At 40.2% G+C, this 18,850-nt stretch overlaps 1 protein-coding gene and 1 long non-coding RNA gene across 2 annotated transcripts in view; one reads left to right on the forward strand and one right to left on the reverse strand.

Moving 5' to 3' along the window:
* The window catches only part of LOC131676134 (uncharacterized), a 235,514-nt gene that overhangs the window by 188,433 nt on the left and 28,231 nt on the right, over window positions 1–18,850 (forward strand). The window lies entirely within an intron of this gene.
* On the reverse strand, window positions 16,421–17,082 carry LOC131686142 (uncharacterized). The gene is made up of 3 exons (XR_009304939.1): window positions 16,931–17,082; window positions 16,585–16,788; window positions 16,421–16,516 (listed from the first exon to the last, which is right to left on the reverse strand). It is a non-coding gene; the product is annotated as an uncharacterized LOC131686142 (long non-coding RNA).

Here is an 18,850-nt window from a genome sequence, read left to right on the forward strand (position 1 = left end):
ATTAACTTACTCTCTTCTCGAATCTGAGCCGAATACTCAACATTTAATAATTTATGCAATCAATTTTGACCAAGTAAAGTTACATAGACGATAGCACACGCGACATACAAACTCGTTAACACACAAACGCTCGAACCCTTCGCGACGATCCACGCTCGCCAACGCCCGAGTTCTCATAAACATGAAAACGCCCCGCTGTACGTTTTTCTACTTATAAATTTGTAAACGCGGTCTCAAGCACGAACATATAAACGCTTGTTCCCTTGCGGCCATGAAATCTCTACGCATCCAAATCTGAACCGTACACTCAATATAACAATCAGAATCACGATCTTAAGAGGTGTTTTAGTGGGCGACATTTTCCGTTTCGTCTACAATTGTAATCTATGATTCTGACAAGAAACTACATCCCCAGAAAAAAATGTCTTGCCTTCTTTACAACATGAACTGTTCTCCTTAGGTCATAGAATCAATTATTGAATTCCTTATTCTAGGAATATTTGTTGTTTGCTGTGCAGTGGCAATCGGTGAACCGATTCAACGTATGCATTTAAAATAACGAAAATAATTCATTCGAAAAAAATTACCATTGGTTAAATTGCCTTCGGTCAAATAACTTCTCAAGTGTATTCAAAACAGTATTGGCCAACTCCAAACAGGTTGAGCGATGGGATGCCATGAATCTCGGACAAACCAACTCGGTCGGTCTTGCTAGCATAAGAAGACTAATAAAATCATCGACTTCAGCTGGTTCAGCCGAATTGAATATATTCTTATTTTTATTTAGTCATTTATAAAACTTTATCCTCGAGGGTCATTTACCTTTTTTTGAAAAAAATATGCATTTCAAAGATAGAGTTCAATTTACAATTCGAATTAGATTAAAAAAATAAATAAGTAATCGAATATTATTTCTGTTGACTATCCTGTGCGCACTACTTTCCACTTCTTGCGTTAATGTTCTTTCTTACTGGTGAGCAATGGTCAGGTTTACCCTCTGTCGCTTGCTGATCATTCCGTCTGCCTTCTCCCTCCCTCGTTTGTGTTTGTGTTCATGTCGTCGTCGCTAGAGCTTTGATTTTCGCTGTTACATGTTGGTGCTTTTCGTGTTTTCGGAAGACCCTGGTTGTTTTTTTTTTCTTGATCATATCCTCTCTAAATATGTTAACTATTGGCTTGGTAATACCGTGGAATATTGTTTGTCCGAGATTTATTTTTTGACCAGCTGTCTGTGGTGTATCAGCAGAGGTCGAAAGCTGTTTGGTGGTGTTGGTTATGGTAAATGAATTTTCCTTAGTTGTTTTGGCGCCTGGTACCGTAATGTGCTGTCTGGTTGAAGAACTGACACGTGTGTGTCTGCCTAGGGTATGTGCATAGGGTTATTTGTATGTAGTTAACACTTTGGGATGATTTGACCTCGAAAGTCAAGTAAAACGGTATAGGTTGTTTCAGCCGCATTTGCACCACCCGAATACCATTGAGAATGTCAGGGAAAAAGTTTCTTCAAGTGCCATACTTAGACATGAATATTTTAATATATTTCGTGCTAGTAAGAGGTTCCACATCATGTAGGCGTATTTCCGTTGTATCAAGAACCATACACTCGAGGATCTTAGTTTTGACGTTTTATTATTCGACGTCATGTTGCATATTGTTCTTTGCTACGAAGCTTTCTGCCTCGGCGAAGGAGTTGAACGTTATTAGTACTACTTGTCTCGTATGATGTAGTTGTATGAGTGAAACTTCTGTAGAACTAGTTCTATTTTCACGTTGAACAACTGTTCCACCTCGTGCCTGTAGGTTTAAGGGGGTCTGCGAAAAGTAAATCGCGATTTTGTTCTCCTGTAATTGGCGAAATTTATTTTGTGGTTCACTGATTTCACTTGCAGTTGGGGGTAACGGAACTTGGTTGCGTACACGTTAGAGCGGCGTGGTGCATGTAGTATTTTTTGTTTGTGTGCTGTTCACAAGCGGTGCGCTGTTTGACTTCTGATCTGTTCGATATGTGGAAGAAGACTCGATTTAATGTATTCTCGTTTTTATTGCTAAACATTTTCATGACAGTTTACCCTAAATTCTTGGGTCAAAATAGTAGATTGAACAACACAAGCATAATTCTTCATTTCTTAACCTCCAGATCGATATCCTGAAACGGAAACTTTAAGCTGTGGTTGGATTGCGAAGCCCCAGAAATACATCACAGTCTAAGAATGCTTTTTTTTTGCAATCTGTACACAAAGGTCCAATCTGTAATCTTCAAGGTCACATCCTGTTCGAGTCTTTCACCACTGATGGCGTAGATATTATTGTAAACGATTTATCTGTGAATGGAGCTCTGGGTAGGCTTATAAAACCAGCATTATACCTCAATGCAACCAGAATGTCAGAGCTATTTCAGTCTACGGTGGTGCTGGTTAATTCCATAGAAAAAAATAATCGTTATTCTCATAAACGAGAAGGTTGATTTGAGAGAATTCCATAATCTCAATTAAAAAAAATCCAAGCGGAGAATTAAATGTAAACTATGAAATAAATCAAAAATATTATGTTCTTATACCTGAAAGAAAGGTGCAGAAATACTAACTCATGTTAAAAAGAAGGAAAATATCCACAGAATGTAAATAGTCATAACTACTAAAATTGCAAACACAAGCATACATCAACGGGATTAAATATAAACCAACTATTCGATACGAATTAGGTCAAATTCATGCATTTCTCTGTAATGACTTAAGCAAATCAATTGTTTCGAAAAAATGGAATAATTAATTCGGACAAACCACCCCATCGAGAAATAGTCATACGGTGAAATGGTATTCTACCAACTGACATTTGGCCCAACAGCATTAGGCCAAATGGCATTCTACCAAAAGGCATTCGCTCAAACGACCCTTTCGCCCAAATGGTATTCGGTCAAATATCTTTCAACCAAATGAAATTCCAGCAAAAGATATTTGGTCAATTGACATTCAAGCAAAGGGCATTCAGCAAAATGCTGTTCGGCCAAACGACTCATTCGGCCAATTAATCTCTCCTCTAAATGGTAGTCGGTCAAATGACTAGACACGCGTCAGTCGTTTCTTGAATCGCCTATCTGCCATTGTCAGACACGACACAGGATGGGATCATGATGTAGGTTTCTGTTCCGACATCTAAGCAGATATAATTATCATTGGGACGAATATTTTCCGATTAGTCGTCCGATGAAAAAGCTGTGACGTCGAGTCTCGTATCTCTCTTGGTATGGACTCACCACTCTCACGGTTAGATTAGGTCATTTACGAGCCGATTCTAGCTGGTAGTCATTAAGTTTATAGCAATCCGATAACTACCAGAATCAAGCAGAAATAATATCAGAGCCGTTAGGAAACTGGTGCAGTTTCGAGTTCGCGGCGGGCACACATAAATCGACTAAGCTGTGACTGTTGCATGCTGCTGCACCTCACAACGAAACAGAACTTGGGCTAATACCGAGTAGGCTGATGGTACGAACAAACAATGAAGCGCAAAAAATAGGGATTCCACAAATAGTTTTCCATGATATGCGCACACATTACCCACAGATCAGTCGCAACCGGCCCACCCCGCCTCGCTTGGCCGCTTCCAGTCTGAAGTGGTGAAACGGTTGGGTTTTGGTATTTCCGGCTTGGTTTGTTATTTTTTATTTCACATTTAATCGTTCGCATACAATGTGTTTTTATCTGTGTATATGTAATACGATGGAAGCAATGTTACAGTGAATACTCTCGATAAATAATTTGCAACCAGCGCTCTGACTACCTTGGTGGTGGTGGAGCCAACGGCAAACAGGTGCATTGAAAGCGGCGATTGTGGAGCTTACCATCGTCATCGATTCGGACAGCGGGGCCATGGGAATCGGTCCACAGTTTTAGATAAGATTGTGGCGGGTAAATGGAATGTTGTGGCAGAAATTGTGGGATAAAATAGAACAAAGCTTTTTTTGGTCAGTAGATCAGCGGTGCTGGTCGCAGCTGGCCAATTTGAAAAGCGGGGTTTCGACTTGAAGTGGAACTGGATCAGTTTGGAACCCTTTCGCTGTGGTCAATGGATTTTGTTTTAGCTATCTTAGGTGTTTTTTTTGGTTAATTTTCTTGTAGATTGTGCATGTGGGGATGTTTAGTTTTTACTACCGTAAGTGCAAATTGCTTGCCACACAAAATATTTTTATGAAATCTTCGATTGTGGCATTATCCTAAAATGGTCACCGGTTATAATGGTATTTGATTGTTGATCCGGAAAAAAACTATTCGAAATATTCCACAATTATCATTCTATTAAACATTGCCCTATGTACACACCATCGGAATGTAGGTTATGTCACACCCAGCGGGCGATGCGTCAGCCATCGATCGGCACACAAAAAACGGAAACAACAAAGTGCACGCGGATGTTCTGACCTTTCGACTACCAGATGGAATGAAAAACCGACAACGGGGCAACGATAAGTAGCATAGGTTAAGTTATGGGTACTATTATTGCATAGAATCACTAACCGGCGGGTCACAGAGTTGCGTGTGAATCGGTTGACTGCTTTTGTTTGAATTCGGCTTCCCAGTTGAAAGCTGTCTTTAATTTTTTTATTCCGTATGTATATTTGACACGGCAATCTTACGTGTTGGCTGAATGACACATCGATTCAAAACCACGGATTCACCGGTCCCTCGCGAGGATCTTTGTGAACGGAACGGTTCCATCGAAAATGTGTCAATGTCAACACTTTGGCCAATTCAGCCACAAATTCATTAGCATTGGCAGTTTCCCGCAGTCATTCGAGAGCTTGCCGGTACCCCCTTACTGTGTTTCCTTCTGGTTGAGCAGCGCGAAATCCGGTTATTACCGAGCGGTGCCTAATTCAACAGTTTACAACCCCGCACGCAGATCGCGGTCTCTTTTTTTTCGGACAATTACCTGCTCCAGCGGCGATGATTACACCACCGTGCATCGCCATTGTTGTCGAGGTAATTATTATTGTTGTTGTTGCGAAACAACATTGCGTAGCCGTCAATTTTGGAATTATGGCTTCTAATAAAAGTTAAGATCAAACATAAAAAAATCGTAGAATTGTATCGTCTCGCCTCCATCGCCGCCGCCGTCGTCGTCACCGGGGCTTGATCGGCAATTAGCTATGGGACTCGAGACAGAAGACACAGAACAATCGTCGCCGGTTTTGCCAAACTTCCTTCCATCACTGTTTATATATATGGAAGACGAAGCCCTGGCTTTGAGTGCAACAATTTACACTTCCCACGTTGCTGGTTCACACAGAATCTTCTAACTTGGCGGGAGTCCAGACTTTCAGTCGATTCGATGGCGTAATGATAGTCTTGGAACACAGAGTACTAAAAGCAAAAGATGTTATAGAGTGGACCATCAAAATTGCAGCTCAGATGTAGGCGGATTTACGTCTTCGGAAGAAGTTGACCTTCTTCCACCATCTTAAAATCAGAAATCCTATGAAATCCTGATTGTACTAAACCTTCAACTCTGTGTAAATATAAGGCACTAATATATTATTTTTTGTCTCTCTTTTCTCCTCAGGTAAGCACGGATACATAATATGGAATTCGCCCACGAAGTTCTACCGATGTCAGTTTATTGAATTTGATTATATTAGACTCCTCTTTAACCTTGTTTTTCGAATTAGTGAATTTCGTAAATGATTTTAATTGCTGACTCTTAAGATATATGGCTTTATGAAATTCGGGAATCTACGAATTCCTAGACACGTGAGTTTATACGTTTGTGTATTATTTAATCATTTCCCACAATTACAAAGATTCTTCAATCTGCGTCCACCCGCTGAAAACTTCTGTCATCTACAACTCGCAAAACAAACTATAAATTTATTTCTCAACGGTGATTGAATAGTGAAAATAGGGTTGAAACAGTCCAGTCCTTCCTTCGTTACCCTGGAAACTGCAGCTGCCAATTCTCAAACCACACTGTGTACTTATGACAATCAATCTCCTACGTGTCAGTACTGTAAACAGTCAACAGACTACGGAAACCCCTGCGCGGGAATATACAAAACTTGGAGAACAAGGATCACAACAGAAACTAATACAGAAACTTCAGCACAAACTGTTGTCCAACCAGTAACCCCTGCTAAACAATTAGCACAAGAAGCTAAATCAGCAATATCATCTTCCAACGCATTGATAAGAACATTTATCAGTACCGCAACTGCCGCCAACAAGATGACAGGAAACAAGGGAGATGGTTTCACGACCGTACACCATAACACCATAAACCGAAGAAACAAGTCAAAGAAATCATCAATATCCAAGACCGTTGGCAGAGACGAAACTATGGACTGAATAAACCTCAGGTGACGCCGAAAATACTGCACCGTCGAGGAAAAGAATTTTCGTTCACGTTAAAAATGTTATTTTTTCATATTTCATACTTTGTAAATATATAAAAGACCCATAGCTCATTTAAGCTCACCAATTAAACAGTGTTACATAAACGAATTGGCGAATCCTAAATCGATTATTTAATAGTTTTTGAAATACTGTGTTTCTGATCCGGTTGACTCCTGGATTCCGAGATTTCTGGACTCATGAACTGGCACCAGTTTCCTAACAGCTCTGATTTTTATTTCAAGTTGATTTTGCTCGAAATCCGAATGGTCCGAACTTACTGGACAACTACTAGCTACGATCGGCTCGTTAATGATCCTAATCTAACCGTGGGGCTGGTCAATTAAGACCTATTGGTACTTAAAAGACACTAGACTAGAACGTCAAAACCTTTCCGTAAGACGACGAATTAGAAAAAAGTTGATGCCAATGAGACTCCTTCCTACATGTTGGACGAGAAACTAACATCCTGATCCCATCGACAAGCCGACAGAAACTGAGCATGTTAAATATCGGGTCGCGTGTGATGGGTGCGGATAATTCGCCATTCTTACGGCTGAATTCGGTTATCCAGGATTTAGAATCTATTGTAGTTATTAAAACGTTCAGGGGATATTTTCCTTCTTTCTAACATGAGTTGTTCTTTTTGGGAACGGGTCATTTCGCCGAATGGGTTAATTCCTCGAATGGATAATTTTGAAAATCTCATAGGGATTTTTAAACCAAAATAACTATAAATATTATTAATGCTATAACAACCATGACCGTGATAGGCTTTAAAATATGAGTAAACATGATGATTAACGCAAGAAAAAAGTACTTTCCTCTTAGTAAGTTTTCTTATGGGTAACGTGTGCAGCATTTGTGATTTTTTATTACTTTTTTTTATTTCGATTATAGAGGTTTTAACCGTAAGGTCATTCGCCTCTTCGGGTTAGAAAAATCTCTTATGAAAAATTTCCAACCCTATGTGCGGGGTCGGGACTCGAACCCAGGTGCGCTGCGTACAAGGCAATCGATTTACCAATACGCTACGCCCACCCGTTTTATTACTTTTCTGTCAATATAAACATAAAGAGAGGATACAATTTAAAACAGAACTTTAATGCACTGCATATTCTGAAATAGGGGTTTAATGTAATATTAGTATTAATTTTGTGCCAGTATGATGCAAAGGATTAATGTTGGGGGTGACTGCCGATCCGCCATCGGCTGTGGTGGACCCACTCGTTTGCTCGGCTCATTCAAACTTATCAGGCATGAATTAAACAACTAAATCATTTTTTTAATTTTTGACATAAGTGCCAATACCTTATTTAGGAATTTTCTGGTGATATCCAACGGAGAGAACAGATCGAAATGGTAAGTTAAGTGAAAGCAATTGTGTGAAAAAATCCCCCCAGAGACAGGATTCGAACCTGCAACCCTCGGGACTCCGGCCCAAGGCACAAACCCTTATGCGATCACAGTCGCCGATGCGATAATCATGTGTTCTTTCTGGGACGTCATCATATCTCAGGGATAGCATAAGGGTTTGTACATTGGGTCTGAGTCCCAAGGGTTGCAGATTCGAATCCTGCCTTTGGGAGCATTTTTTTCACATAATTGCTATCGCTTAACTCATTATATCGATTTGTTTTCCCCGTTGGATACCACTAAAAAGGCTATGAATTAGTTTAGGTCCAGCTGTGCCGAGCAATATTGTCCACCACGGGAATTGTTCGTTTGTTATATGTAGCAAAATCACATGATTTGGGCCAGCTCAGATATTAATTTGAGTGACACTGAAACGATAGAATACATATGTGGCACATATCCGCGTATACTCAATGCAGGAATCAAAAGAGGAGTTAGGTGGAACCCTCTGCTCCGACAGTATTACGCATGAGTTGGTAAATTGATTCATACCGAACGAGCTCAGTTCGTCGTTATCTGATCATAAATGCATCATCTTTGATCATTTCAAATGTCTTGAAACTTAGCACATAGTTAATGTAGAAACATGTACACGTGCTGGCAAAGAAAAAGTGTTAGATGTAACCTTTTGCTCTGACGGTATTGCGCATGAGTTAGCAAACTGGCTTGTACCAAACGAGCTCGAACTATTGTTATCTGATCATAACTACATCGCCTTTGATCTTTTAAGCGTCTCCCTAGATATCATCGCATATAGTTACTCCCAAATTTTCGAACTGGAACCTCTACAAATATATAAAGAGGGCTTTGCGACTAAGTTTCATGAATATCTTCCGACGATTGAATCTCCAAGTGACTTAGATGAGGTCGTGGATAAAACAAGGTCACTGATACTACCAGCATACCAAGAGGCTTGTCCGCTTCGAATTTGTAGCGTGCTTCAAGAGGTGAACCTTGGTAGTATACCGAACTTGCTCGACTCAAAAAGTTACGCAGAAGAGCTTGCAATCGAAGGTTAGGGGGTCGGAGGCGTTTAAGTTGGCTCGCAAAGAAAACAGAAACACTCGCAGTGAACAGCATTTGCACAAATGTCAGCAGTCTCAACTGGTTTAGTGAATTAAATAAGATATTTTCGAATCCGCAAGGCTTTCATGTCAGTTCAATTAGAACTGCTAACAGTGAATACTCGTCTGACAAAGATACTCAACTATCTTTTTGACACACACACGCACACTTTCCAGGCTGTACAAAGCTATTACCAACGACTGATCCTGAGCTCTTTTTAGGTAGTTCTAGTTCCCGACAATTCGCTCGTGGAATTGTGACAGCCAAATCGATCAAATGGGCGCTGGAAAGTTTTGCTCCGTATAAGTCTCCAGGAAGAGATGAATTTCCATTCCAGTTTTACTTGGAAGAAGATATGGACACTTGAAGCATGTTTTGAAAAGATGTTCTTACTTTTAGTCTTGCAACAGGATATACTTTCCTTAAGTGTTATGGCAGATGATTGTAAAATTCATTTCCAAAGGTGGTCGCGTTACTTATGAGGAGCCAAAGAGCTTTAGATCGATCAGTCTGACCTTCTACTTTCTCAAATCAGTGAAACGTTTAATTGACCCCTACAATCGGGATGTTAGTTTTGGCGAGCACTCGCTTCAGGCAATGCAACATGCGTATCAGTGGGGGAAGTCTACTGCTACCTTGTTCCACAATGTTGTGTACAATGTTAAAAAAGATTTTTCGTAAACGCAATCAGGTTTTGGAGTTTTTCTTGACATTGAAGGTGCTTTTGACAACGTATCTTGCGACTCCATGTTGAAGGCAGCACGAGTTTATGGAGTACCTCTATGTATCACAAACTAGATACACGCAATGCTATGCAACCGACATTTGTGCTCATCGTTGAGCTAAGTAGAGATTAGGAAAAGTAGCGGTCTACGGGATGTCCTCAAGGAGGTGTGCTGTCACCACTTTTATGGACGATTGATGCAGCAAGTCTTATATATTTTTGCATAAAGGTGTCTTCGTGTTGGACTACTATTTTATCCAAATAAACCATCAATGATGCTTATCACGCAACGAAGGAATGCAAGCGGATCTTGTCCGTTATAACTCTTTGACACTGAAATTATTGTCGCAGATCAAGTTAAGGACGTTGGGGTAATTCCCCTTGACGGGGCTTGACGATGGGCCCTAGTTTGGGATTTTTAAAAACTAGGAGTGTCCTATGCCAGGGCTTCCGAAGATGACAAAATATCAGCTGATCTTTGGCAGCCCAAGGGTGCGTGTTTCGAGTGGCGGATAGGAAATAAGGAAGATGAGTGTTAGTGCTAATCGTACTGCGTGTCATTGCATACTTCAGGTTGAAGAAGGGTTTGGTTGTTTTTGGTAACAAAATACACTCCTACTGTCTACTTGGCGGTCAGGCTGGAATCATAAGGGTGATCAGTCTTGTTGATCCCACCGACGGTGGGATCCTTGGACTGGTGATGTCATGGCATGCAGTGGGACGTATAAAATGTCCAGTATTTATAACAAAAAATTGATATGATCGTCACTCTTGTTCATTGTTTGAACAAATATTCTATGGACGGAAATTCTACTAATTCGCACTTAGACTATTAGTAGTAATTATGAAACTACTATAACAGTACCCTCAAATCAACAAAGGTGTGATGAATTTCCAAATTCACGCGAATCAAATCGTCAAAAAACAGGCATTGAAAAGTTACACGCAATAAACACGATAACATATAAACGCTTGAGCTCTTCGCGATTATCCACGCACATCTACGCTTGTGATCACGCAAACATGATACGACCCGGTGATAAAGTGAATGTCGTAACGCTTATGAATGTGCAAACACGGTCTCAAACGTGAACCTATTAACACCCGTTTTCGCGCGATCATGAATCGATCACGTCCGGAACTCTTTACCACTGGTCCTAGCAACCTAGGTTCAATTGGACCAATAAAAATAAGGCTCATATCCCGTGGAACGTGTTCATGATGACATGACCAAGAACTCTAGTGATACGAGGGAACTCACTCTCTTTTTGTATTTGAACGGAATACCGAAAATTAACCCATTATAACCCAGGGGTTTCAAAAAGTGAGCCAAATGCAGTGATATCTTCAATTCCACCAAAAAATGTATCAAAGATTATGGGAAAAATAAAATCGTCGCACAAAATGGTCTTGAGAATGAAAATACCTCGCGCAAAAAATTTCGTACGCTTAAATAAAAACGAATTTTAAGTTGCTTGACATAATTCTTCGGATTTTCTGATAGACAACACTTCTTTTACATCTGTAGGAACGTTTTGTCACATAATGGAATTATTAGCCTTAATTCCAACAATAAAATTCAATTAAATGTATTGCTTACTTTTCAGCCGCCATTTGCCCCAACTATACACGGTTCTAAAATGTAAACAAAATTATAAAAAAATGGCAGTTGTCTTGTTTCACAATGAAATATGAGGTGCTATGATCCCATTAGTGCAATAATAAAGCAGTTAGATGCCTAAATTCTACAGAAAATACGCGTTAAACGATGGATAGTTCTGCGTATGAAATTTCATACGCTAGGATATAATGGGTTAAGTATCATATTTACGGCCCGCGCGATCATTCAAGAACACACGCGTATTTGCGTTATAAAATCGAATTTATACACGCGAGATTACATACACGCTAGCACACACGGCATATAAACGCCCACGCCATCGAACGCGTTAACGTACAAACGCTCGAGCCCTTCGCGATGATACACAAAGACGAACATGCAATTACGATCATCCACGCACAACTACGTCCAAGCTTACGAAAACACAAAACGTCCCGATAAGTCAGTGAATGCTATTGCACTTATAATCTGATCAACGCGGTCTCAAGCGTGAACGAATAAATGCTCATTCCTGCGAGATCACGAAGTCCATACGCCCGCACATCTAAACCGTACCCTCAATATCACAATCAGAATCACGGCCCGCTGCAACTTAAGCACTGTTTTAGTGAATGACATTTGGGCAAATCAACTCCTGACGATAATAGCAACACTGTTCTGTTTAATTCGCTTATTTTAAACGGCTCGATGCATAGGCTTAACGGAGTCGTGTGGCGTTCATATATTTACAAAAATAAATAATAATAACGTACTTCTAAATTGTGTCCATCGAATTCTGCGCACTTGAATAATTTACCAGAACGTTCTTTTCTGCGGCAGTGGAGCATTTTCAGCGTCGCCTGATAACTGCTGAAGTTCGTTTAGTCCGCTTCCTTGATTGTCGCTTTCGTCCAGACTATCTTCACTTTCGCATGTCGGTAGTGAATTCATCTTCCATGATTCTCATCTTTTCTTTTATGATGTTGAAGTTTCTGAATTTGTTTTTGTTGTGGTGTAAGTTGTAGACTTGGGTGTTGCCGCGAAGGGTTTACCATAGTGTATAGGTTGTTTACAGTACTGACTCATGGGAGACTGGTTGTCATAAGTACACAGAGTGGTCTGAGAGTAAACTGAACCCGGGTTGAAGGGTCACAAAGGAAGGAATATAATGTTTCAACCTCATTCTTACCACTCGAAGCCCGATTAAAATGCCTGGAAAAAGATTGTCCATTTTTTCATTCCTAACATACAGAGCTTCTCCATAGTGTGACATAAATTTTCGAATAGCACCGTCGGGTGTATCCGGACACAGATCGTGTAGTCGTACCTCGACGGCATCTTGATTCTAACGTTTGTCACACTAAACAAAGTGTTTCATGTTGTTATTAGCAATAAAGAGTGTTCTTATTGGTGGGCATAGTTTAGTTGGTAAATCGGCTGGGTTCGATTCCCAACCTCGGATTACAACCTAGGATTACAAATTTCTAAAAAAAATTTCTCTAACTCGAAAAGGAGGCGAATGACCCCCGCACAGTGGGACGAGCCCGGACTTAAGTCCATATATGCATGTTATGCGATAATCTCGCTAGTATTTTTGTCTTATCAGCTGAGCCTTCGGAGACATTTTTGCGAGATTTCAAGTGATTTGAACGTAAAATGAATTTTTGGCAGCTTTTTCAAGGGCATAATTCTAGTGTTTTTTGCATAATTTGACTATAGGAACTACATCCGGTTATTTTCGTTTTTCAAAGAAATGGTTGATTTTATGCATTGCATTACTTCACCAAAATTATCCGTGTGATAAAATTACATCGTAAAATCGCCAAAAATAAGTCACTAGTCGGTTTAGTTAGTGTTTAGATAAATGTTTGTCTGGATTTTTATGGAATTCGAACTTCTAATGCGATAACAACAACGACGCCCGTGAATGCCCGCGATCACATTATACTCATTCGAAAGCTTTTAATTTTCTCTTTAAAATGAGTATAAGCTAGTTTTGCGAAAACTTGTGACAAGCATTCAAAATTTAAAAAAACTGATTGGAGACGCATGGTTGTTACTGACATTGAATTTAAATAATCACTTTATAGCTAGAATAATGACACGAAAACATGCACAGCTTTCAAATAGCATTGAGAGCATGATCTACAAGGGTTTTACTAGTGATCAAGAGTAACGAGCCGAGTGGGAAGTATGTTTTTTTAGATGGCAGAGGTATTGATAATGTTTGGAAATCAGTAAATATTTTCAACCATCAGAAATAGATTATAAAATGTTTCTGGAACTATTTCTTGCTAACTTACGCAATAACTGTCAAATAGAGTGAACACAGTTGAGTTCTAGTCATTTGATGAGACTATTTTGATCCAAATTTGCATAGCACTGATATAGCTTAAGGGTATGCGATATTATCCAAATAAAATAACACCATTGTTAAATGAACCATATACAACAAAAAAGGGTTTTGGATTTATTTTCATTAAAGATATCAAATAACCAATCTACATACCTTAAAACACACCTACGAAAAAAAAAATTGTTAACCATCTTGTTGACTAGTGAATGTAATTAAACATTCCACTAAGACGCTCAAAATGTTTGTTTTGAAAATGATAGAAAATGTTACCCACTAATGAATTAAATGTTTCAAAATTCACATCTTAGTTGATCCGTAAAACAAAATAGTCATTTCTGAAGCCCCATAATGAGATGTCAATTAATTCGTTTCAATATGGAAAATAAATTCCAAAATTACTATTGAAAAATATCATTATGAAAGACAAAATACTTACTTTTGAGCCACTCTAATAAGTAGTAAAGTTAATTTCTATTTTTGCAATTAAAATGGAAATTCAACGCACAAAAACTTCTTTAAAAAAATCTTTAATGTTTGAACCTTCACAAATACATATTTTTTGAGCCACCCTAACGTATGATGAAAAAATTGTTTACATGTGTTAATATCAAAAACGATTTAGCACACGAAAATGAATATACACAAATTTTAAGAGCGATCTCGAAAAAAAATATTTTTGAGACACCCTAATGAATAGTAAACGCTTATTTTTGAATTGTTTTAATATCAAAAACGAATTCAGCGTACCAAAATTACATAAAATCGTCCTATTTGAACCGATTCGGCAAAGTTTGGACTTTAGTCCACCTTTTGTTCTAAGTCGTGCCACTGTGCCCCGGTCAACGGTCGTATAGATACGCCACAGAGAAATCTCATCATAATCACTCCGAGTCATCCTGATCGATATAACTCTCTTTGTAGGTACGATACTAACGACTAAGATCGACTTATCCGAAGTATAAACTAACGATGCTTTGCTTAGATTTCTGTCGTGCAATGAACAAATATTCAATGCGACTGGTTTACCTGCCTACGTTGGACGAAATTGCGACTATAGTGGGCAAAAAATTCAAGATCCAAACAAAAACGAAAAAAAAATCATGGTTTGGCAAGCAATTTGCTCATGCAGTATTTTTCAAGTTTCCCATTGTAATTAAAGTGTTCACGTTAACCGATGTCTGCTCTGACAAAAACGGTTGCGGTCAGCACTTAGGAAACAAATTATCCGCGGGTACTGTCTGGAACAGGACCAGGACAGCTACTACAATCGCACAGTGGAAAACCACACAATCAATATGTAGAGTATCGTTTGACACTTGATAATATGCACAGGAATAACCCGTTGCGAGACCGCTCACGGCTTCACCGACAGAGGACTTTTGCGGTGCAGGTGTCATTTTTCCGAGTTGAAGTATTGTATCAAAGCTGGTGAAGAAGATACGAACAAGTTTACCCTGAAATCGCTCAGCAAAAAAAAATATCATCAGCTCACATGTAGCAGCTAGATTTGCACGTGTGTAACTTCGCTCAACGATCACCATTCACCCCGATGTTGCGCAATTCAATCGTTCCACTCAACGCCAATTTTCCTCCCCAAAGACGCCGACAGCATCCGTGTGAAAGAGGCATTTGATTCGATTAGATTAGATTAGGGCGGTGTTCGGTCGGTTAGGTCACTGCGGCCAAGCATTCCAGATATGCACGTACTATCATAACCGCTGCCCGACCCCTTGGCGGTCTCCTCCCACCACCCGTGCACGAAAGGGCTATTATTATTATTTCACTTTCCCCCGTTGGCAGTTGGCCTACCTACTGGTCTACAAGAGTCTACGGGTCTCCTTGCTAACGATAGATCAACGGGACTGGGTTGTCGATTGCCAAATGGGAGAAACAAAAAAAAACAATCGCCATCGACCAATGGCTATCTGTGCTAGCACTGTAGGAAGGGTTAGAGTGAGTGGGAAGGGGTGGGGGGTGGCAGGTCAGTAGCAACAGACCCTTTGTTGCATTCCAAACGCGAGCGCGAGCTAGCCAACGGACGGCCGGAAGAAAGTGTTTGATTTGGCCGTTAAGGGAAAGGTGGAAACAATCGAACGTGCTGAATGGCAAAACGGAATGAGTTTTATTACCTAATAGAGTACATGCAACAGATACCCGATTCCGATAAGATTGGCGGTGAAGGTATGTTCGGTGGCCTAGATTCGAACGCGAGACGAATGACGATGGTGTGATCTAGTTTATAGGCAGCGTCTAGTGATGGGACCATCGATCTGCTACGCTGGCATGAATGTGTAAAGCAAAGATCTGAAACATCGTGTTAAGGTTGATCCGTAATCGACGGAAACGACTTCGTTTACTTTGGTGATGGATCTTGTTTTTAATGGTTCGTCAATGTATAGTCTAATATTTTCGATATCTACTAAATATCAAGTCTTGTCATATAATGTCAGACTATTGCCGATCGGGACTCGAGCAGAAAATTACTAACTTTCAGTTGGGCGAATAATTTGTGTCCCTGACGTGATTTTGACTCCTGCCACTCTTTACAAACAATATAGCGACTTTTTAAACCAAGGTTTTTCGTTTCGACTTCGTCTCATCAGTAACTGACAGAACCAACTTGGCTACCAGATACCAATTCTGTACTTGCGGGACTTCTGTGATTGCGGGACTTCATCCCTGATCAGTTGTTTGCTTGTGAACACAAATCGTGTTCCTTTTTTGTATTTAGCGTCTATCCGGTGATCAAGTCGGTTCTGTCAGATACTGATGAGACGATGTCGACACACAAATCCGTGACTTACGAAGGTTTTTTTTACACAAAATAGTTTTAATCAAATTTACTTCTGAAGTACTAGTACAACTTAAATGGAGCCATCTCAATTTTCCGGTCACATTCGTTCTCTGCTATCAAGGTTTTTCATCGTCTGTTTGCTTTGTAAATACTTATCATTTTGACGGAATTTCGCTTCCTGCAACAAATAAATATGTACATAGCTATATTAAAATGAATTAAAGCCCCTTTACTACAGCAACTTACTATGAATTGAATAAACACATATATCTGATCGACTTTAGTACACGATATTAAACTTATCTACCACGTCAATCCACGTTGTTACAACAAAAGGTTTCTCAATTAGTACGATTACTGTGTGAACAACACTAACTACCGGGTGGCGCGCCATCAGATAATCCCGTTGAACCCCGTGCTCCGAGGGATTCGATCAATATTTTACCAATCCTAAAAAGAAGAAGCAGAAAAAATCCGAACTAATTACAACACCCATCAACAACCTGACAGCACAATCTAAAAACCGCCAGCATCCACCGCACAATCCGTGGTCGTCGACCAAACGGAAGTGTATGCTCGGAGACCACCCTACCTCGGCTACCTCGCTAGCCTCCAACCTTTAAACAGTGAAACTTTCTAATCGCAATTAATCATTTTATACCAGCCGGCATCAGCCGGCGGGCGAACAATGCATGATGGCTGCGAACTGCGCCAGCATTCTTTGTGCGAGCCCCGCACTCAATCATTTCCTAACCTCTAATAATAACAACGACAACAAAAAACACACACGCGGTATGTAGCTATTTTTGTGTGTTCGGCTAAGCAAGCTGGTATTGTTGTTGAATAATATTGCACTACTCCACTAAGGGGTAGTGGAGAGTAGGGGGGAGGGGGTTACCTTCCTCACAGACCACGATAGCGGAGAAAATGAAGATTATTAAAGGTGTTTTTCTTTCAATTTTTTGCCTTTCTGTACATATGTTCAGGCATCCGCCCTCTGCTGGTAGTTGGTAGTAGCAGAGGTGAGCCTTCGGGTGGAACCAATTTTTCGGTGGTTGAATCGGTTCAGTTCGGTTCGCTTTGACAGACGTTGGTTAATGCCAGTGCGAGCTTCATGTTTCATTAATGTAATGCGTGTATGATTATTTTTTCATGTTTTATTTTTCGGATAAGGTGGTGCTTGCGTAACAGTCTGACGGTACGTCTGATGTACGGATACGAAATGGTCAGATTTCCAAAATTAGTTACGGAATTTACGTTTCGACTTTGTCTCACTTTGCTCAAATAAGCATATTTTTTGCTATATTATATTCTAGCGATAAAATCGGCATTTGTTTGCTGGCTAAAAACAAAGATAGTTTTCAACATGTCTTATCAGCAAACAGAACTTCTTCTCTTACGAGACATCGTAAGTTCAGAGTTGTTTATTGTGATCACAAGTAGCGTTTCCAATTTTGGGCAAGCGTCAGTCTAGTTTGTAGGTTCGCGAATTCACATACACGCGACAAACACGTTAACATACAAATGCTTGAGTTCTTCGCGACCATCCACGCAACCTATACCCGCGATCTCGCAAACATGATAACATCCCGGTGATAAAGTGAGCGCTTATAAATTTTCAAACGCGTTCTCAAGCAAAAACCTAAAAACCCCCGCGCGCGCACGATCATTAATCGGTCACTTTCGGAAGTCTCTATTCTTGGTACCAGCAGTCTAGGTCCATACCTTCAATTGGACCAACAAAAAAAGAAAGCTCTCATATCCACTGGACAACACGTTCCATGGCGAGATCACCGGAAACCCTAGTGATATGGGGTAACTCATTCTCTGTCAGAATGTGAATCGTACACCGAAAACTAAATATCAGAATGACGGTCAGCGTGATCATCCAAGAACGCACGCGAATATGTGAATGGTCACACGGTTACAAAATCGAATTTATACACGCGATGTACATGCACGCGACAAACACATTAACATACGAACGCTTAAACCATTCGCGATCAAACACGCACACCTACGCCCGCGATCGCGCAAACTCGATAACATCCCGGTAATAAGGCGAACGCTTTAGTACTTACGAAGTTTCAAACGCGAACCTACAAACGTCCGTGTTCGCACAATCATGAATCGGTCACATCCGGAAATCATTACCCTCCACCCTAGCAACTTAGGTCCGTACATTCAGTTGGAAAATCAAAAATTAAAGCTCATATTCACTAGACAACACTTTCCATGGCGACATGACCGGGAACTCTAGTGACATGGAAGAACTAACTTTCTTCTAGTGTCTGAACCGTACACCGAAAATTAAGTATCAGATTCAAGGCCCGCGCGCGATCATCCAAGAACACACGCGAATATGTGAAAAGACACACGGTCATGAATTTATACACGCGAAGTTACATACACGTTAGCACACGCGACATGCAAACGCACACGCGATCGAACATGTTAACGTACAAACGCTCGAGCTCTTCGCGATGATACACACGATCGCGAAGTTTCTACG

This window comes from Topomyia yanbarensis, chromosome 1 (genome assembly GCF_030247195.1).
Source record: "Topomyia yanbarensis strain Yona2022 chromosome 1, ASM3024719v1, whole genome shotgun sequence".
Classification (NCBI taxonomy): Eukaryota; Metazoa; Arthropoda; class Insecta; order Diptera; family Culicidae; genus Topomyia; species Topomyia yanbarensis.